Source organism: Eretmochelys imbricata, chromosome 2 (genome assembly GCF_965152235.1).
Source record: "Eretmochelys imbricata isolate rEreImb1 chromosome 2, rEreImb1.hap1, whole genome shotgun sequence".
Lineage (NCBI taxonomy): Eukaryota > Metazoa > Chordata > Testudines > Cheloniidae > Eretmochelys > Eretmochelys imbricata.
The window spans coordinates 33,495,060-33,518,277 of record NC_135573.1 but is presented as its reverse complement, the minus strand read 5'-3'; the positions used below and the strand labels follow the sequence as shown (position 1 = coordinate 33,518,277).

Here is a 23,218-nt window from a genome sequence, read left to right as displayed (position 1 = left end):
CAGGAGGTATAGACCTGACGTTTGCTGAGCTACACAATCAGAATATCAAGCACCCAATTCTTGTAGGGAAAAGGCTACAGAATTTAATAAGGATGAAACCAGTAGGATTCCATAGAACTGGTAGAGTTTAATAGAAAATGACAACCCTCCAATAGGTTTAAAAAGCTCTCATCTCAATTAAATTCTATATGATGGTTCAAAAAGGCACAGAAATTTGTATTATGCTGAAAGGCGCTAATGGCCCTGTGTCTGGGCTCTGTGGGCTCTCCATTAAGCTTGTGAGAGAGCGGACGTTTTCATCTATGCCCAACTCTTAGCACAGACTTTCTTTTAACTAGGAGAAATCTGGTTTGGCAGTTTTCATTCCTTCCTGCCTTCCTTCTTGCCTTTTAGTAAGGTCTATGAATTCATGTAAGTTCTGCAAACTCAAAATATAATTGGAGAGGCACACAAACCTCTTATGTACCTCAGGACTGTACCAGGGGAATCCTGTGAGCAGTGGCTGAAGTGCAGGAGAAGGAAGGAGAGGTCACCTCCTCCTCTCCCTGGCTCAGGAGAACAGCACTCTCTCAACATCTTCCCCTTTCCCATGACTGTTGGGGATGAGAACTTCCCCCCAAATTTCAACCCACTTTAACAATTGGTCCAGAAGCCTTAAAATTTTACCTGGAACTCCTGTTATTCTGTGGAATTCACCTTGCATCACATGGAATCCCATGCTAGAGAGCCGGAGCTTTTAGGCTTCAATACCATATCTGGTCTCCCACTGCTAATGGTCTTTTCCTCCCCTCACTGATACCAATGTGTGGTTCCTGTTACTATTGTGAACATCAATACAGAGTTTCACAAAGATATAGATTCTCTCTCTCTCTCACTCACACACACACACACACACTTGTGGCATGTAACTGTTGGAAAACATCTGGTTTTATCAGGAAAAATAAAAAGATTGATTCCAGTCTCTCATTTACCAGATCTGTGCACAGCAAGAAAAGGTGGAAGATAATCATCGTAAATAAACTTAAATTGAGACATGACTCCATAAAACATCAATATATTCTAATTAAATGTACAGCAGATTGGCTTCTAAAATAGCAATCAGACCATTACTCACCATAAGAAATAAGGAGATTTGTTGGGTAACAGCTGTATAAACCTACTTGAGATCTATGATAGTCACTGGCTATGTGTTGCTGCAGAAAGAGGAGACTATGGGCATCCAGCTGTCAGCTCTTTAGTGAAATCTATTCCAAATATCATTCTAAATGTGAGCATCTTCCCACTGAACAAAGAAATAGGTTCACAGCTTTGCTGTCATCAACCATCTTCCTACTGTTCCTAGGTAAGCAAGAAGGCGAGTCATCAAAACTCACTCAACCAATTATTTAGATGCTACATGTTTGTTTTTTGAATCTTCACAACATTTCTAATGATCTCTCAGTGATAATGAGGATGCCTTTATTATTTGTATTCCAGAAAGTTCAGGGTCCCATTGTGCCACACAGTTTACAAATATAGAATAAAAGAGTCCCTGTGACATTATTAATGTGACAACATCTTGACAGAGCTAAAAGTTAAAGATGATACAGGTCACTAATATTTCAATTCAGTCCTTCACTTGGATCTTTGTATAAACATCTAGCGTTTATAATTGGCTTCACTTTCCTGGACCCTTCTCCTACAGTCTGTTTCAATTTTACTATACACCAAAACTAGATAGTGTGTAATAATAAAACTATTTTATACTGCCAAGTAAAACCTCATCCAGACAATCCATTTTGTAATCACTCAGAACCATTTACAATGTAATCGGAAATACATAAAACACTGTTTCAAGATAATAGGACTGTTACATAAAAAGAAAACATTCAAAGCCCTTGGAGCTCACTGTTACACTTCAGAATCATAGATGCCCTGAGTAGCAAAGTTCAGAATCACATCCAGATATTCTTACAGTTCTAGGTATTTGGATGTAGGACTGTGGCTCTGCCTCATTTCTATAACAATAGCCATGTTGCACTGAGCTTCTTTATGAGTAACAGCTGCTAGTTTTGATTTCATTGAATCTGTGAATGCAGTACATAAATGTAAATGTCATGGTCATCAGCTAAACCACACACATTCAACACCAGGGCTAGAAATTAGGACCAAAATTCTTATGGCTACAGCCATGTCAGCTAAACAAGAATCTCTATGTCTACTGCTCACTAGTATTGGGTTTAAAACCATTTGTGTCTTCTTTCTTGGCTAAACAAAAAACAAACAAACAAACAAAAAGAGAGAGAATGTGATCATGAATCCTAATGAAAGCAGTAGTTTGCATACTCACTAATATTTATGCATACTGCCCAGTAGGTGGCAGTAATATGCATGCCCAGTAGTTAGAACTTTAAGGCGTGCTAACCCCTTCACTGCTGATACATGAAATCTCTTGAAGGAATATTGTCTCAATACTTTCTGTCCCCTCTGAGGTACCCCAGGCAAGCTGTATATTAGTTTTTCTTTTGTTTTTGCAAACCACGTATTATTGATGACCCTAAGCAGCAAAGTGTTTCAGAAAAGGCCCATAAACTGGAAAAGGAAACCATGTCTCCTTCATCACGTTCCCTCTTGCTTCCAGACTCAGTGGAAGACCCTGAGTATGAGACCCACAGGGTTCTGAGAGACTAAAGGTGGTATTCCAGGGACAGGGATTAGCTGCTGGACACAGCATGCTCCACTCTACAGAGAATACTTTTTCCAGAAAAAATCTACATTGGTGTCATTGCTGATGGAACTAGCATTAACTCGCCTTTACGCCTGCAGCACCTCTTGGAGGAGAACATGGAGTGCATGTACCAGAGCCAAGGGAGCCATGCTGTTGGAGGAGAGAACTAGAGAGCATGGCCCTAAATGGACATAGGCCAGGGACATATGGTTCTGTGGTTCCTTTTCTGTGCTGGCTCAAAGTCCTCTGCATTAAGGGGAAGGTGTGATTTCAGCTCTGTGTGTTCTAAATTTGGGGAGCCTGCTTACATTAGTTATGAATGTATCTGTTGAAAGAAAACCAGTGGCCCCTGTATCAGAGCAAGACATGAAAGATAGACAAGGAGTGAAATCTTAGCCCCATGGAAGTCACTAGGAATTTTGCCACTGACTTCAGTAAGGTCAGGACTTCTTTCTTCATGCTTTTACACTATTTGCATTTTAGTTTTCTGTTCTAAACCTGGCCCAAATAATTTCTCAAAGCTTATCAGAATGCCATTGTTTTAATATACAGTGAACCCTCTGCAATTCCCATCTTCCCCGTTACAGTATAATGTATTTGGTAATGAGTTTTCTCATCCTACTGTAAATCTATTACCGTGTTATCCAGGATTATTTTCTCCTACACTGGATGCTGTTAACATTAGTGCAAATGTTTGCAGAGGGATTTTTAACCATTATTACATTTGGAATAAACATGAAAAGGAAGCTAGACAGTAAGTGCTTCTGTTCCAGCTGAAGTAAGTCCTTCCATGAATTCCCAGCTGTGAGGAGAGGGGAAAGGCAAATTTCTGCATGCCGTGCAAAATGGTTCATGACTTTCACCATCATGAAGACGAAGGTGGCGGGAATGTTTATGGAATGTTACCCTGATCCAAATCTGCGGCAAATCATGCTACCAAGCAGGATTCTTTAATTTATTCACAGACTGGAGGGTCCACCATTCAGGGGGTTTCTTTAAAAGGGAAGACTATAGAGACGATTATATAGAGATGAGCCGGGGCTGTAAAGTTCCAGACTGTATCTGAACTTCCCCCAAAGTTCAGTGGTGTTTGGATCCTGGGTCAGGGTTAAGGCCGGTCTCTAGACACTCTGCAGCTCTCTTGGCAGCCCTTTAACACAGCTGGCAGCAGGAATTACCCGGCTTTTTTTTCTCTCAGCCAAAACAGGGTCCGTTCCAACAGCAGCCACCACATCTACCGAGCAGCAGGGCAAGAAATTGACTTTTTTTTTTTCTTTTTAACCATTATGCTGATAACATACTGTTAGCTGAAGAAGCAGTTCAGCAAGAAGAAAACGTAAGGTCAGCCAATCAGATCCTCATTTCTAGGGAGGACTCTATCGCGTGGCCACAGACAGACAGATAACAAACCTCAAGATGTAACAAAAATATGTTCCCAAACTTGAAGCTCCTTATCTAGGCCTACAGCTCTGGGATCAGAGGACGTGGCGTTTCTTTCTTTCTGTTCTGCTGCTGTTATGAGCACTTGTGTGAGCCTGCATGACCAGGAACAGGACAGGGCCTCCTCCCCATGTCACACAGACATTTTTGAGGAACCACTCAGCCGGCATTTGTGAAAGCCGAAATTCAAGAGCTGTAGAAGGAAAAGGCCTCACAGATCCTGTCCGGATTCCCTCCAGATTTCAATTGGCCCTCTTTGAGAGAGGAGAGTGAGAAGCATCCAGCTACTCTTCCCCTAGCCCTTATAGGATTCCTGACACCCATTCCAGAGACCTGTTAATGAGTATTCAAGTTAGCAGCTTACCAAATTAAATACAATTAATTCATAATCATAGTGGTCTTTTTGCAAGACTGTAGTGCATTGTTGGGGTTCAGGATTTCTGGGTTCTATTCCTGGCTGTGGGAGGGGAGTGTAGTTTGGTGGTTAGAGCTGTGCTTACACATGAGCTAACCAAGCACATAGATTTGGCACGTTCCATGTGAATGGCAATATGACTGAGTGGAAGAGACTTGATTCTGTTATTTAGACAGTTTGACTTCTATTTCCAGCCCTGCCAGAACGGAGTTTGTGCAATAGCTCTGTCTCTGTATTTATAAAATGGAGCGGGGAAGCTCATACTGATACCTGGCCACCTCCTAAATTGGGCCTTGCCTACTAAGAAGGGCTGTGAAGTGCACGGAAATATAAGCAGCACTTTGAAGAATAGGTGAGATTTGAACCCTTGGCTCCTAGCCCTGTCACTGTGAACTTTTCTCGTGCCTAAAAGTTAGCTTGATGAAGAGTCTGGCTCTGTTTCTCTTGTGGAACAGGAACCTGGAACATCCCACAGATTGTAGCACACCTGAGAGCTCGGATTTCCTTTTTCAAATATAGGGTAAAAGCCGACTTCCTAATGATTAACACTGTGTGGAATGACACATACACAAACAATCACACAACCTGAGTAACATGCCACATAAGTGGTGACAGGAGACTAGATATTTGTTATTTAGCCATATATTGTTTTGGCATGGTTTGCAAATAGTCTCAAACATGAATTTAATGTCTCAGTACTTTGTTTTTGGTTCAGATATAAAACCAGCCCCTTTAAATATTATTTCCCATCTTAATAACAATGAAGCCACCTGTGGCAAATGTGAAGTATGGCTAAATTCTAGAATACATTTGATTTATGCTTTTAACAAAGCCAGAGACTTGGCTCAAATCATACGGTAGATCAGCCGAACCAGCACAAAGAAGAATGTTCAAATCCTTTACTGCAAAGGCTCTTGCTAATCTCCATCTTTTAACACATGCTTTGGAGAGCAAGAGTAGTAAAAAAGGATTTTTAATATAAACTGTCTCTGAAATGTTAATAAGTTTGGCATTTCATGTTATTTCCCTTTTATTTAAAGTCTATTGAATTCTTGCATATGCTGTACAGCTTTTATTGGGAAAGGAGCAAGATGAATGTTAGAAAATAAATGTACAGTATATAATTGGCTCCAGTGGAGTTGGCAATTTGGGAATATACTAAAGGGACTAATCCTGCATTGGCAGGGGATGAACTAATGACCTAATAGGTCTAGTCCATGTCTAATTTCTAGGATACTATGAATAGTTGCTTTTTAGTACATCAACAAAAGGAATACTTAAAAAGCTTGATTTAAGGAAGTACTGTCAATTGAAAAAGAATTAAAAAAAATTAGTTTTATATAAAATGTGACCAAAGAATGACACAAATTTTACCTTCTCTTGCTTGGACACCTTAGTTAATTTTAAATAATTACAAAGTTATTTTAAGAAAAAACATGGAAAAGAAAATGAGTCCTAAATTTTATATTATACATTATAATAACTTTCTAATGATTCTAGAACTGGATAGAAAATCATATGTAAATATGTAAAATGCAAAGGGGAGGTCATTGTTTCTAATAGAAACAAGATATTTCTATTTTTAAAATACTATCACAGAAGACTACAGTTGCTGCTGAAGACTTGCCTGCCACTCTACTTCAATATGCCCAAACCGGGATCAAATAAACTATGAAAATTGGTACCTTAAAATTTGTTTAAAATCGCATTTGTTCCCACAGGTTCAGTAAAAACATCAAGATCCTACTGTAACTAAGGGAAATGAAATCTGTTCATGAAAATAACTTAAAGATTAAATGTGTACAGTTTATCCAACATAAATAAATAACCCAATATTTTCATTCAGAAAATATGCTCACCAATGAACAGAACTGGACATTTTATAGGAATTTAAGTCCATATTTTGCCATCATCTTAGAAATCATAGTTTTGTCCGGAAATTTTTTTTAAACTTACTGTCCTTAGTAGGTTAAAACACCAAAGACTGGATATATGTGAAAGAGAAGAGGGGAAAATTGCAGCATTTTCATTTTGTTTACTTTATATGATTGGGCATTATGTATCTACTCCATGTCAGTGTGCCTCAGATATGCCACACTTAATCCTAAATTGGCAGCATCAGGCTCTATGCCCTTTCTGTAGTTAATATTTCTATTCATACTGCCAACAAGGGTAAAAATTACTGTCATGTATGATGGTTATTTTCCCCTATGGGCCCAATCTGCAATGAACTCCATGTATGTGTGCTAATGCACATGCACATATGCAGGGCCCACCCCTGCATATCTCATCACAGGACCGTGCTCTGTGAACTGAAGTTAGACCACCAATTCATTGCATTACAGCCATCGGATAACTACTAGATGGAAAAAGAAAAGGAGTACTTGTGGCACCTTAGAGACTAACCAATTTATTTGTAGTTCACGAAAGCTCATGCTCAAATAAACTGGTTAGTCTCTAAGGTGCCACAAGGACTCCTTTTCTTTTTGCGAAGACAGACTAACACGGCTGTAACTCTGAAACCTACTAGATGGAAAAGACTTTTGACCACTATTGACCTGGCTTGGATTTTAACTGGAGAGCTAGATTGTGAAAGGATCTCTAGCCCATTAATAATCTCCTTGAGTCATGAAGTTATGCATTGCTTTCTTTTTTCTTATTTCTCTGCATAAAAGGTCTAATCCTGGTCCCACTGAAGACAATGGCAAAATCCCACCAATGTAAACAGAGCAAGTGATTTGTTCTTTACTAGTCATCTTCATTTTTTACAAGGCAGTTTTATACAACTTTTCTGACTCTAGATAGCCATAGAAAAAGAGTTATTAAAAAAGACCAAGTAGAACTTCACTAATTTATATTTATTGGGAAAAAAACAGCATCTGCTAGTCATCCTTGATAAGAGGTGGGGAGAGACAGCTTCTTACTTGTGTGTCAATTGATGGTGGAGGCTGTTGCATTATTAAGTATGAATAAGCTAAGAACCTCTAAACCTATAAAGATGTAATCTAATATTCAGACAGAAACATTTGCAATAAGCTTTGGGGCGGGAGGAGAATATTATGTTTCTCTCAAATTAGGAAAGAGCAAAAAGTAATTCATAACGATGGGTATATTTAGTTTACTATTTTCAATGCTAGCAACTGGAAAATTATAAATTATTAAGCCAAATTCTAATGTAGACTAAGACTGCTTTACACCTTTCTAGCAGTGTAAAGCATCCATGAAGTGACTGTAAATGTTGTTTTATCCACTTTAAGGCTACTTTATACTCCAGAATGGTGTAAAGTGGCATTAGTATAAATGGGAATCAGGCCAACTAAGATTTTAATCACAGTTGTGTGAACAGTCCTACCTACTCCAGCTAGGTTGCATGAACTATTATTCAAACTGCAAGTAGAGGCAAGTAGAGGCCTTGGCCAGCCAGGACCCATGGAGGGAAGGGCATTGAGTACAAGGAATCCAGGGTGGCAGAAGGGAGGGAATTGCACATTGTTCTCTCTCTCTCTTCTCATCTACCTACCTTGGAAACCTGGGAAGCTAGTTAGTGAATCCCTCATAGTATGGTTCCATTGGCGTCATGGAGCCGTGGGGTTTGGAGGAGCCACCATATTTTGGTGTGGCTTCTCTTTGTGTTTCAGGGGGTGGACTTCATTTACTAATTAAAAAGTCCCCTCCTATGGTAAAATCCATGAGATAATCTGGACTCAGGTCTTGGACCTGTTTCTGATCTCACTCTCACCACTATAATTCCAGAGTAACTCCATTAAGTGGAGTTACACCAGGATTTTGTGGATTTAAATGAGAGCAGAATTAGGTATCTAGATATGATCCTGCTAGGTGCTGAACATTCTGGTCCTGATCTAGGAAAGCACGTAAGCACATGCTTAACTTTAAGCATATGAGTAGTCCCATTGAAATCAATGGGACTATTTATGTACTTAAAGGTGAGCATGGGATTAAGTGATTTGCTGGATCAGGGCCAGAGCATTCAGCACCTTTGCAGGATTGAGCCCTATCTCCTTATCCTATACAATCCCTTAACTTCATACTTGCACCTGATATATTTGATATTCAGTGGCTCTTTCCTCCATTTATCTTCAGTCTGAATAATTTTTCCACAGTTTCACTATTAATGTGGAAAGCTCAAAGTTTAGAGCTTTGCTTTGATGTAAGATGTCAGAACATAAACAACAGATGCAAATACTTCTTTGGTGACCACAAATCTGTCTGCTTCTTTTGAATCACAGCTAAAAATAATTAAATGTTGTGTTATTTGGCATAATACATCTTTTCTATCTTACATCCTGGAAACCCACTGAAAACGATCGGTAACTTTCAGCATCTGTCATGATTTCAAAATGTGTCAGAACTAGTTTAATCATCATGTAATTAATGCTAAAGTACACTTGGGACCAAACTCTACTCTGTTCTGCTGATGCTATGCAAGAGGGCAACAGAGGGTAGAGTTTTGCCCATGCTGTTTGCTTTTCTAAACAGAGAAATGATGTGAGTCATTATGATAAATCTGGTCATAATCATTTCTCTTAATTCACCTCCTTTGCAAAGATATTCATTTAAATTACTGTTTTTTAATGTTTAATTAATTTGTTCAACTATTTCCTTCCCCCTCTTTTTATTGGACCTACTCAGTAGTAGTATGATCCTCACACTGGTACACACTGATGGGCACAGACAGTAGTAACAATGATTGGATTACTTGCTTCAGAGACAATTGTTGAAATCCTGTAGTGATACAGTTGCTGGGCTAAAGCTGGAAAACTATTGTTGGATAGTGAGTTATGTTGTAAAAATAAGTTTCCAGATACAGACATATATTATAGCAGCAAGCTAAATTGCATTGATTATAGAATACATGACCTTTTTGCCAAAGAACAGGCTTCTATTGCTTAACTTAAAGGAAAGTCTCCATTATCTGTCATTAGAATGAATGAGATATTCCACTTTCGCACAAAAGATATTCTAATCAGTACATCTTATCACAAACAAGAAGCAACTTGCTAAAAAAATGGTCACATCTTTTACATAGAATGCAAAAGGATAATTAGCAAGAAAAAGGATAAGCTTTTAGGTGCAGGTTTCCAAAAGAGCTAAATTCCTCATGAGACACCAGAAGAAGTGGATAGATTATAAGAAGAGGACCCCAAACATGTATTTTTGCTGATCAATTTAGCAAAATGCAAACTTCAGCTTGCAATTTTGTGATCTCAAGTTCTCACATTCAACATATGCATTCCAGTCATCTTTGACAATACCGTCTCATGGAGATATCCAGAATGAATAGAGCAACAAACAAACAGTCACAAACATATTTATTATTGTGGCTGGAATTTTCAAAGGAGCCTAAGGAAGTTAGCCAGAGAGATTCAAATGGAGTTGGGCACACAACTCCTACTGGTTCCTTTGAAATATCAGCCTATCTATACTCCCACCCATATTCAGACCAGGAGAACCAGCATCAGAAATGTCCACCTTCCAAGATATACAGCATTCTGTACTGAGTCACACACGTATCAGTTGAAGAGATCCAGCATCTATTTTTACTAAAAAATAGTTTCTCTGCACAAAAGGGACATTGAAAGGGTAGGCTAGATATGGTAGTACAAACAGATTTCAGATGAACTGCCCTTTATCAGTTAACATTTTATGAAAAAGAGCTGCAGACTTTCTTTTTTTCAAATAGTGTAATTCCTGGTGTGGGATCTTTTATAAAGTTATGTTATCAACATAAGACTATTCTGTGGAAACCAAACTGACATCAGTGTCTAGATTTCATATGTAAAAGATTTCACTATGATTCAAAATATCCATGTAATTTTTTTAAGACATTCAGTAGTCAACGTGTAGGGGGGCTTTTGTTTCCTGTGATTCAGATACTGAATGTGGAGGAAAATAACTCTGAGCAGACTACCAGACTGTAGCTAAATCATTCAACTTCAGCATCATGGCAGAATTACTGCTGAACAAGTTATCAAAGGGCTGGTTTGTGAAATTATTGATAGAGCCAGATCCTCCGCTCATGTAAATCTTTGTAGTGCCATTGAATTCTGTGGATCTAAGCCAATTTACACTAGTGTAGGATGTGGCTCAGATGGGAGATGTGATCTTCTCTACATACAGAACAATCCATAAACTCATTATACACCTCTACTACCCATTAGCAAATACTGTACATGGAAATGCGGATTTTCTCCAGAGCTGGAAGTAACTTTAAAAGTTTGCCCACTGTACCAAATAAAGGGGCCAAAGTGCATCAAGGATACATCAGCTCAGCATTTGCCCATAATATGTATTAGAAATTTACCAGTTGGAATGAAAACTATCAAAACCTTTTTCCTGGCACAATAATAATTTATTTGACCTGAAAAAAAGAAAGTGTCTAATTCGAAACCATCTCTAATAATACTGTAAAATGTTTCAGGCTGTATCAGTAATACATTTTGCAGCTTGTTGATGGCAGAAAGCCTAAAGCCCATAGGAATTTCCCATTGGAGCACAAAACACAGACATTTTCAACAACTGTCTTTCTAACAGCTTTTCTGGATAATACACAGTTTTTCTTCTGCTTATTTTTTTTCTTGTATTTCTGTATAATTCATATATATCAGATGATCATCTGTCATTAAAGCAAATGTGGAACATGCATTTTCCTCAACATTCCTTTACCCTGCACTAAATGTAAAACAGGCCTGAACTTTTCTTTCCATCCCCTTTCCTTCCAAATAAAAATACTCTCAGGACCACTAGAAATTAATGGCTTCTTTCAGCTATCAAAGCAGTACTGTAAAAATATTGACTGTTCTTTCCTAGCAAAAAGGCAATTTTTAAGAAACACTGCACAATAGTTGGTAGCTTATGAAAAAGGTGACACGCTGCTGAAAGTTAATTATGGCATAAGTTTAAATCCCCAAATTGGATTACAAAATGTAGGTCAAAATCTTTAGTGGATTGCAGCACTGTAATCCACAGATCAGGACATCGTAGGTTACTCTGTCATTCAACATCAATGTCTTTGACATAAGATTCCTATGCACTGGACCTTGATCTGTTGTCCATCATGCGGCTTGATGCTATAGTCCCTTATTATATTAAATATATTTTCATTACAAAAAGGAGATTCCAGATATGTTGGATTTCTGCATGGTGCTCCCACCCCCAAAGGTGTAAAGTTCCTACATGGTTTCAAAGGTACAAGAAGAAATACAGCATAGGCACTTAGGCTCCAAAGTGTTTTGGGAGATTTTGAAAAATTTATCCTAATACCCTAGCAGCCATGAGCAGATGTCCTCCATGGAGACAGAGTTATTGGGTCGTTGCTGATTCTTCAGACCTCACAGAATTGCAGGTAAAGCCCGTTCCTAAGAATTAGATAGCATCACACCTCCAGTGCCAAAAAGAAGATGAATTCACATGGAGACCTGAGTTCTCATGACTCGTTCAGTGATTTCCATGGGCTGCAGGCCTTGAGTAGGCATTGGACAAGCTGGAGGACTTGATTAGGCCTTGGGATGATGTGTACAGGGTTTGGGTTTGAGCAGGCTATTTGAACCTAGGAGGTTTTAGTTTGAATTTTGAAAGAAGGCTGTGCCAAACTGGGTGGGCATGTGTGCTGTTTTCCCCTGTTCTTGGCTGCCAGGACAGTTGCATTTAGAAGATATACTGATTGAATTTAGAGCATGAATTTACTGGCATTTGACTCAAGAGATCATTGGTCCCCTGCTATTTATAATGTCTCTGATGAAATTAACAATTATTGTTTTAGATTCCTTTCTTTAAGACAAGCGTCTCTCTCTAGTTTCCCCCTTACATTCTGTCCTTGGTTATCTCTCCAGTTATCTATCCAAATTTGTGTGTTTAAACAAAAATGTTTCCCACTATCTTCCAACACATCATTATCTCTCTTTATATAGGGATCTCATTGTCACTTCTTAGTGAAAGCACAATTTGTTATCTTGAAAATTAATTTATTGTAATGGTGTGAGAACAAGACAGAAATTGTATTTAATGGAAAAATGTACTGAGAATGAAAAGCTTTTGTTTAAGTGCATAATCATGAAATATGTTGCCTTTACTGTATCTTTGAATACCAAATACTTTATTCACTCTTGTCAATTTCTTATCCTGCCTCCTAGGGGACATTTGGATTCGGGTTATTTAATGCTATTTGAATTAAATATCCAAACAAAAGAATCTACTCTCCAATCATGGCATTGGGAATTACAGAGCAAATCCCATTAATGCCAATAAGTTACATAGTTAGCATCCTGCAACCACATGCAGAATTCCCACTGATGTCAACGGGAGCACCCTCCTTGTATGGATGGAGGCCAACCTATGGCCCTTCAATTCTAAAAAAACAGAGCCCAAAGATTCTATTACAAGAACAAAGGGAGACTAAAGGCCTAATTCTGCTCCCATTAAAAGGGAGTTTGACAATTAAGTTACTATAATGGTGCAAGAACAAGAGAGAGATTGTATTTAATGGTAGAAGAAGTGGGGCCTAAGAAGTGAGCCCTTGGTGGCGAAGAAACTTAACAAATAGTGTGTAGTGTAGACATACACAAGGTTTCCTAAATCCAGGCTCTGGCTCAGGTTTGAGCCAAAGACCCCCTTCCATCTACACACATCTCAGCTTGACTCAGGTGAGCAAGCACTCAGGATCCAGATCCTGAGTGGCTCAGGACACTGCTGGGGATGAAGAGGTCAAAGCCTGACTCCCGCTGAGACTGGCTTCCAAGCATTGTCATTTTGCAGCACTGATACAGGTCAAGCCACAGATTCAAGTCAAAAGATCTGCACAGTGCAGTCTGGATATGTTGGCACCTCTGAGAGACCCAGAGCCAACAATTGTAAACCCAGGTTTACAATGCACTGTGGATGCTCAGGCAAGAGCTTGGAAACACCGAGTCCATAAACCAGGGTCCCACAGACCTGGGCTTAGTGTGCAGCGTAGACATACCCTTAGGTGCTCACCCTGAAATTCTCCAACTGGTGTTTTCATGCTAATAATTTTACTCTTTAATTTTGTAATCTATTGTACATTTTTGTAAAATTTAAAAATATTTGTAACATTTACTCACCCAAGTATTCTCCCACCTTTGAAAGTTATGGAGTGCCATGAAAAAACTGGAAACTATTTGATGATTAAAATGTTAGTGGTATAAATCTGCATAGCTCAGCTGAAGTCAATGGAGCTATGTTGATTTACAGAAGTTAAGGATCTACCCCTTGAATTACAGCCAGTAGCAGCCTTTTGACTTAAACATGTAATTTCATTATTTTCACTGAGTAGAGGGTGGGCAATGTACAGAGACCTTAGACAAACTTCCATGTTATGGGCAAATTTAATGTTTAATAATATAACAAAATATTTGATTCCTTTAAACGCAGAAGCATTTCTTCTGACTAAACTGTTGCCTCAGAATAGAAACGTGTTTACTGCTGATGACAGCACTTTTTCAGCAAGATGGCTGCTGCCACCACTCAGACTCAAAAGTGACAGCCTGGGAAGCTGGGAAGCTTTAAAAAACAGACAGACATTTAGTAAGATTCTCTATTACATCATTGCTTTGGGGAAAAGCCAGTAGGGCAAAGGAGAACCTAAAGAAAAACACTCACCGTGGAAGTTTAGCATTGGCAACAACACAAATATTTTCTTAAGAAATAAAGGAATAAATAAATAAAAACACAAATATAATAATAAGTAATAAAAAGCTAGAACAGAAGATTTCAGGCCTGATCTTAAAAAAATCTGCTTGCAGCCTAATAGGTTGGAGGAATTTTATTCTAGAAGAGTTTATGCTCATGAAATGCTGTCAAGATCAACGCAATTGCAATTGTGTTGCGTCTGCAATGGCCAGATTGTGACTCCTAACTCTCATGAGTACAGCCACTGGCTTCATTTGAAAAAGAAATCAGATGGATAACTGCTCACCAATGTGATTAAGGGACTCACAGCCTGGCACTATGTAAACAGCTGCAAAAAATTACAGCTGTCTGGGGTGAAACATTCTAAAAAGCCTTTGCAGATAGGGTGACGAGATAGCAAGGGTGAAAAATTGGGACAGGGATGAAGGGCAATAGATGCCTATATAAGACGAAGCTCCCAATATTGGGACATCTGGTCACCCTATTTGCAAACGTTATGCAATTTGCTTTTGTAAGATTTCTGATGCCTCCCTATGAACTGCTCAGGTCCAATAATTTATTCAGGTATTACACGCAAGCATGGTCCCAGGGTTACTTTACTGCTGTTGCTTCTAGCACTTCAATTGAAACTGTCTTCTGCTCAGAATAAATTCCAATCCACAAATATCCGTAAAATAGAACCAGACAACTGCACTGGGCAGCACAGCATGGGGAGGAGGTGACCAGCCGTCTGTGGAGAAAGAAGTGGTTCAGGACTATTTAGAAAAGCTGGACGAGCACAAGTCCATAGGGCCAGATGCACTGCATCCGAGTGTGCTAAAGGAGTTGGTGGATGTGATTGCAGAGCCACTGGCCATTAGCTTTGAAAACTCATGGCAATTGGGGGAGGTCCTAGGTGACTGGAAAAAGGCGAATGTAGTGCCCACCTTTAAAAAAGGGAAGGAGGAGGATCCAGGGAACTACAGGCCAGTCAGACTCACCTCAATACCTGAAAAATCATGGAGCAGGTCCTCAAGGAATCAGTTCTGAAGCACTTAGAGGAGAGGAAAGTAATCAGGAACAGACAACATGGATTCACCAAGTCGTGCCTGATTAATCTAATTGCCTTCTATGATGAGATAATTGGCTCTGTGGATGAGGGGAAAGCAGTGGATGGGTTATTCCTTGACTTTAGCAAAGCTTTTGATACCGTCTCCCAAAGTATTCTTGCCAGCAAGTTAAAGAAGTATGGGCTGGATGCATGGACTATAAGGTGGATAGAAAGCTGGCTAGATCGTTGGGCTCAACGGGTAGTGACCAATGGCTCCATGTCTAGTTGGCAGCCGGTATCAACTGGAGTGCCCCAAGAGTCGGTCCTGGGACTCGTTTTGTTCAATATCTTCATTAATGATCTGGAGGATGGCATGGATTGCACCCTCAGCAAGTTTGCAGTGACACTAAACTGGGAGGAGTGTAGATACGCTAGAGGGTAGAGATAGGATACAGAGGGACCTAGACAAATTAGAGGGTTGGACCAAAAGAAATCTGATGAGGTTCAACAAGGACAAGTACAGAGTCCTGCACTTAGGACAGAAGAATCCCATGCACCGCTACAGACTAGGGACCGAGTGGCTAGGTAGCAGCTCTGCAGAAAAGAATGTAGAGGTTACCGTGGATGAGAAGCTGGATATGAGTCAACAGCGTGCCCTTGTTGCCAAGAAGGCTAATGGCATTTTGAGTTGTATAAGTAGGAGCATTGCCAGCAGATCGAGGGATGTGATCGTTCCCCTTTATTCGGCATTGGTGAGGCCTCATCTGGAGTACTGTGTCCAGTTTTGGGCCCCACACTACAAGAAGGATGTGGAAAAATTGGAAAGTGTCCAGCAGAGGGCAACAAAAATGATTAGGGGACTGGAACACATGATTTATGAAGAGAGGCTGAGGGAACTGGGATTATTTAGTCTGCAGAAGAGAAGAATGAGGGGGGATTTGATAGCTTCTTTCAACTACCTGAAAGGGGGTTCCAAAGAGGATGGATCTAGACTGTTCTCAGTAGTAGCAGATGACATAACAAGGAGTAATGGTCTCAAGTTGCAGTGGGGGAGGTTTAGGTTGGATATTAGGAAAAACTTTTTCACTAGGAGGGTGGTGAAGCACTGGAATGTGTTATCTAGGGAGGCGGTGGAATCTCCTTCCTTAGAGGTTTTTAAGGTCAGGCTTAACAAAGCCCTGGCTGGGATGATTTAGTTGGGGATTGGTCCTGCTCTGAGCAGGGGGTTGGACTAGATGACCTCCTGTGGTCCCTTCCAACCCTGATATTCTATGATTCTCTGATATATAATATCACCACTATATGCAGTTACAGATTTGACTATTTTTGCTACAGTGTATGAGGTTGTTCTCTTGTTACCGTTCAAATATATTAGGTCATTCATAAATTAAAACTTCTTGACGTCCCCAGAGGGGGGCAGGAATGAGTTAGAAATCCCTATGTCCCCTCCCTACCCTGCCCTGAGGACAGGCATTGCTATTGTGGGAGGTGCTTGCAATGCTGCTTACCGGGGGTGCTGATCTTGATCACGACTTTGTAACCATGCAAAGGTCACTCCAAATCTGGCCCAGAGGGTTTAGCTGACAATGTTCAATAAGGAGAGGAGGTCTACACAGCTGTAATGTGTCTTGGAGCCTTGTCAGCATTCTCTCTTCGTTTTTGGACATCTGTAGCTCATAACAAGTGCCAGATGTGCATCCAGCGCAATCAGAAATTCAAGTGGCTAAATATATCCTGATATCATGGCAATTCGATGGGATAGTCCCATTGTAAACTTTTCTCCATTGAAATACACAAACAGGCAACATAGACCTTAACGGCAGATCAGAAGAGAGCCTCCAGTGCAGTAAGTAGCATGTTTTCCCACACTACTGTCTGTCCTTTTTGAAGTAATCACATAATGAACCAAAAAAATCCATGTGTTTTAGTACAATAAATATACATGTGAGACTTTGATTTTACTTAATTTCCACTCACTAATGTGTGACTTGGTAAGTGGACAGCAGTAGCGTAACACTCACAAGGATTGCTTGTAAAGCAGTACTTCTCTTCAAGCCATTCTTCTCTATGTTTCTTCTAGTGAGCATGGGAGAAATCACAAAGATGCTTGATTGTAAATGGAACATGGACAATGGAGGCTGGCATCCTGGGCTGAACAGAGGTGGGAACTGACCTTTTGATACTAGATGTGAGATGACAGGTGGGATGGGAATAGATTGAGAAGGGCCTTGAAAGTGAAGACAGGTAACATATGTTTCAGGTGATAGAGATGAGGGAGCCAGCGGAGGGATGCAAAGAGAGAGTTGTCATGAGGTTAAAGCAACAGGCTAGGAAAATGATCTTTATGATATGGATATGGGCAGAGCAAGACTGCATTTCTCAAGGCCAGAGAGAAGGATGTTGCAGTAATCAGAACTCAAGATAATGACAGCCTGGACATCTCTAGGTGGATGGACAGCAAAGACTCTATCTTCATTATGTAACGTGGAAAGATTCCAAATCGAAGACTCCCATGATTGGAGGGGATGCAAAACTGACATCTGATTACTTGCCTTCATTAAAGATCTGATGGCACTTTTCACAAGTGTATGAATGTGTTAACTCTGCTGTCCTTGTAAATTTCATCTGGGTAATTACATTCTGCTTTCCTAAATCCCTCTATGTTTACACACAGATATGCTGTTAGTCATCTCCTGTGTTAACCTGTTGTGTAATGTTATCATGTGTTATTAATTGTTGCTGCGTGTGTCACCAGAGATATCTGCCTGGATGGAGGAAGAGGGGGAGTAGGAATCCTTGCGTATAGTTTGTTAAAATTGTGACTTTTTTGAGATGGAAAAGCATTATAGAAATGCAAATTATATCTTTACCTAGCGGGGAGCAGCAGTATGGTCTAGTGGTTGCAGCACAGGTCAGAATCTCCTGAGTTCTAAACCAGACTTTGCTACTGTCTCCCTATGTGGTCTTAAGCTACTCACTTAGCTTTATTATGCCTCCATTTCCCATCTGAAACAATAAAGTTTAACTGGTTAACATTTGGATCAGCCATCTGAAAATGTAAGACTGAGGGCGAGTGCTAAGCACAATTAAAAAGCTCTTATTAAATCTTGTTATTCAGAACTGTGCATTTCTCTGATGTAGCTAGTGGCAATGAAATGACTACCAAGTTTAGCAACCTTTTAAAAATTAATTTGATCCTGAATAAGAACTTGGGGGACCAAAGCTCCCAAAACAAACCAGATCCGTTTAAAAAAAAAAACAACTTTAAAATGTTTTAATTGGCCCTTGCAAATAGCTTTAAGTGCCAACATCAATGTACAGTAGAGTTTCAGACACTGAAGATTTCCTCCTAAAGTATATCAAAAGGTATGTTTAGACTTAAAACACTTGAGCTTTTAAAGATACTTAGGATACGTCTAAACAGCCAGCAGCAGCCCGTGGCAGCAGGTCAGAGGGTATGTCTACGTTGCAATTAAAAACCCACAGCTGGCCCATGCCAGCTGACTGGGGCTCATGGGGCTCAGAGTAAGAGGCTGTTTAACTGCCGCATAGACATTCAGGCTTGGGCTGGAACCTAGGCCCTAGGATCTTGCAAGGTGGGAAGGTCCCAGATCTCAGACTGCTCCCCAAGTCCAAACCTCTACACCTCAATTAAATAGCCCCTTAGCCCAAGCCCCATGAGCCCGAGTCAGCTGGCATGGGCCAGACGTGGGTGATTAATTGCACTGTAGACATACCCACTGTAGACACAACCAGGGAGACGGGGTCAGCAGGTTTGCAGGGCTCGTGGTTTGGTGCTGAAAGCCCACTTCTGTCCATGGGCGTTAGAGCTTGAGCTCCAGTGCAAGCCACAATGTCTACAGAGCCCTGAGAGCTTGCGTCTGTCCAGCTGGGCTCTGAGACTCATTCTGCGAGCTGTATAGGCATATCCTGATAGCCCTGGAGAACCAGTAACAACTCTAAAGCATTTTCTTTTTTAACCCCTGGATAGTAATTTTCTCTACGCTGTCTGGATCATTTAGTCTGCATAGAAAATAAGAATTAGTGATTGACATAATCCCATTTATTTCCAAACTCTAATGAGCACTCTATTCCCCACTTAGGGCACTCACCTGGGATGTGGGAGACCCACAGATGAATTCTCATTCTGAAGCAGGGACTTACACCTACCTCTCTCCCTGTCAGGTTAGCATCCTAACCATCAGTCGATAGGGTATTCTGGGGTGAGTGTTTCTCAATCTCTCCTGTTCCACTGTGTATAAAATACTTGAGTCATTGGGCCAGAGAAAGAGAGCAAGAATGACTCTAAAGTCTCGTAGTTAGGGCACACACCTTGTAGAAGGGACACCAAGATGCCTAAGAGGGCTCCTACATCCTATGGCCTAATCACTGGGCTATTCAGCGTAAGGGTAGTGGCAGCATCACCACCTCCTCTGGTTTTCATAATGATGCCTAAATCCTCTTGTGAATCTAGCTGAAAAATAAAAATATTATGTTTTGATAATTGTCAAAAAAAAATCCAAAATTTCCAAAACTTTTTCTTTCTTTTTTTTTTTGTTTCAGCTGAAACGAATTGTCAAAACTGACCCAGATTCATTAAATGTTTCAATCAACCCACATCTGCATTTTTTGGTGAAAAGAAGTTTTGCCCCAAAACTTTCAACATTTGCCAAATCATTCAGACTATTGTAGAGTTTTGTAAAGCATCCATTGCCATACTATCTAAATATATGAAGTATATGTAATTTATACTTTTTGAAGTATATGTAATTTATTATTAATATTACTACAGAACAATTCATATCAAAATTGGAATAAGGTAAATAATTTTTCAGTACTTCTTTTGGTCAAGAATACTATATTTCACAAAGGACACATAAAACTTGCAAAAGTGGCTGCATCTTTGCCACTTTTATTGCACTATAAATAAATGTGCAGCTTCACTGTACTCTCCAAATATCACAAGAGTAGGGAACAGGTTTTATATTTTCTAGATGAGAGTAGTATTTCATGGAATGACATCTTAGCCTAAGTAAATATTGCACTAAACATCAGAATATATCTTTAATCTTTTAGTGACCATATTCCAATTTTCCCTAATAGAGATTTGTATGTTGCATGATGAATGAGTTCAAAAACTTTTTGAAACCCTCCTTAAAAATACTTGGCTTTATCCATTAAAAATCCACTTACAATGCAGATCAGGGGTTCCTTTTCTAAATCTCAAAAAGAAAAGGAGGACTTGTGGCACCTTAGAGACTAACCAATTTATTTGAGCATAAGCTTTCGTGAGCTACAGCTACAGTGCATCCGATGAAGTGAGCTGTAGCTCACGAAAGCTTATGCTCAAATAAATTGGTTAGTCTCTAAGGTGCCACAAGTCCTCCTTTTCTTTTTGCGAATACAGACTAACACGGCTGTTACTCTGAAACTTGTCTAAATCTGTAGCTGAAGTCTGATAATAACCACACTCTGCTTCACTTTTTGGTAATAATGTCACAACTGTTGTTCACTTCACATTGTGTTCCATTTGTCATGGCATGTCATCATTTGGTGGGAAGCAATTTAACAAATATGCAATACAATGAAACCCAAAGGCACATAAAGTGAACCATCAAAAAAACAGTTCCACATTTCACAACTGCATCAGTTTCCATGACTAGCCTGTCATTTAACTATTTGTTTTATGAGCTGGGACTCAAGAGACTTGGGATTAGTTCCCAGCTCAGACATCTTTCTGTGTAACCTTGGGCAACTAACCTTACCCTGTATTTCCATCCCCCAGCTTTCAAACTGGGATAATACTTCCCTACCTCAGAGGGATGAGCGAGGATAAAAATCCATGAGCGATTACGAGGTCCTCAGATGCTATGATGACAAGGGCCATGCAAGTACGCAGATAGGATAACTCTGCACTTTTCATATCAGAAAATGAAAGGAAGTCAAAGAATGAATATCTGGAGACGAGGAATTTTAGATCCAAAGTGTGGCTCTGCATACATACAGACCAATCCTGCAACCCCCAACGTCCCTCAGACACAGCAAACTCCACGTTTCTACTGCGAAGGAGGAAGAATGGACTGTGCAACAGAAAACGCTATTGCATGAAGCACAGCAGGGGGCATATTGACAGTCTGTTAAAGTCATACCCAGTACATGCAACCAGACCTATATCAGTGCATGCTGTGAGCTGTGCCTGCTTCTTCACTCCATTCCCTATGTAAGCAGGGGAATGGTCCTGCTACTTTGGGGAACTTTCCTGGCTTCTGCACTAGCCCGGTGAGGTGGGCTAGTGAAAGCATCTGAGTCCTCGCTCCCACTTCCTTTACCCAGAGGCCTCCCTGCCCTTGAGGACTCCCCTTCCACTCTCCTGTCTGGCAGAGTCCTCGTAACCCCAACAAGGATTCCTGGGATGCTCGACCCCCAACCCTGCTGTGGTCACCAAGGACAGGGGCTAGGGTGTCCCCACTCCAGGGTACTCTCTCTGCACTGGGCACTTCCCTGACCCACTGATCAATACATACAATTTAAAGCAAATGCAAGTTATTTAATCAACAATTTAATTAAAAAAATAATAAGGAAAAAATGGGAAAGGTTAAAGGAAAACATATCACCCCGCTCTATGGCAGGGAACGTTACAAACAGTGTCTCTGGAACGTCAGGGCAGTTCACAGTCCGTTCCTTGTAGGACCCAGGCCTCCTCAGGCCCTGGCTGTGCTGCAGGGATGCTGCGGGTTGGACACTTGCTCTGGTGGTGGCCACACACCTCCGGACTTTGGGTGGTGGGACCCTTCTTCCGAGCGTCAGCCTCCCATCAGGTTAAGATTCCCCTCCCCGTCAGGCCGGCAAGGACCCTTGGCTGGGGGTGTCTTTCTGCGCTGGGTCCTTTACCCAGGGTCCCACCTTGGCTGGCCCCAGTTGCTCATCACACCAGGCTCCAGCTCCAGCCCCAGCTCCACTCTGCCGCAGCACTGATGCTGCTGCTCTGCCGCCAGCCCCCTGGGCTGTTTCTCTGGCCCCCTGGCTCTGTGCTGCACCGGATCTGCTCTCTCTGGGCTGCTTTTCTGGCCCCACTGGCTGGCACAGCTCTGTTCCTTAGCTTGGGCCCCTGCTCTCTCCTTAGCTCTGCCCCACTCTGTCTGACCAAGGCAATTCCAGCTCACAGGGAGGATGGGACCCGCTCCTGGCCTCCTGACTCCCTGATTAGCCTGCCTGCCCTCTCATTCAGTCTGACCTGGAGCACTGGCCTCTCCCCATTGTTCCTGGGGGCTGTCGGTCTCAAGGTCCTGATTTCCCATCGACCCTTTCCCTTTCAGAACTGTGAGCTAGCCAACCAAAACACCCCCACTGAATGTTAGTAAGGGGGCAACAGTCCCCTTACATCTGCAAAAGCAACTGGCCTTCTGCATGATTCCAATGCCCCCTACTTCAGGCTTGTTACAGGCACCAGCTTAAACAATCCCACAGTAATATTACAATATCTCATTAAGATATGCTCCTACACTATCAGCTAGATACTTACCTATCTTAGGTGTGTATGTGGCACCCATTACTGTAGGATCTGAGCACCTCACATTCTTTAATGTATTTATCTTCACAACATTTTTTAATATACTTATCTTCATGAGGTAGCGATGTGCTACTATCCCCATTTTACGGAAGGGTAACTGCGGGTACGTCTACACTGTGTTTAAAATCCCAGTCTCAGAGCCCAGGTCAGCTGACTCAGGCTCATGGGGCTATAAAAATTGCAGTGTAACTATTCGAGCTGGACCTCACCCTTGTGGGGTCTCAGAGCCCAGGCCCCAGCATCTCCACTGCAATTTCATAGCTCCAAAGCCCAAGCCAGCTGCCATGGGCCAACCACAGGCCTATTATTGCAGCATAGACATGCCTGACATCACCAAGGCATACAGGAAGTCTATGGCAGAGGAGGAACTTGAACCTAGATCTCCCAAAT

General features: G+C 40.9%; 1 protein-coding gene across 1 annotated transcript in view; it reads right to left on the bottom strand.

The window, feature by feature from the left end:
* Window positions 1-23,218, bottom strand: part of ANGPT1 (angiopoietin 1) — a 203,668-nt gene that overhangs the window by 112,839 nt on the left and 67,611 nt on the right. The window lies entirely within an intron of this gene.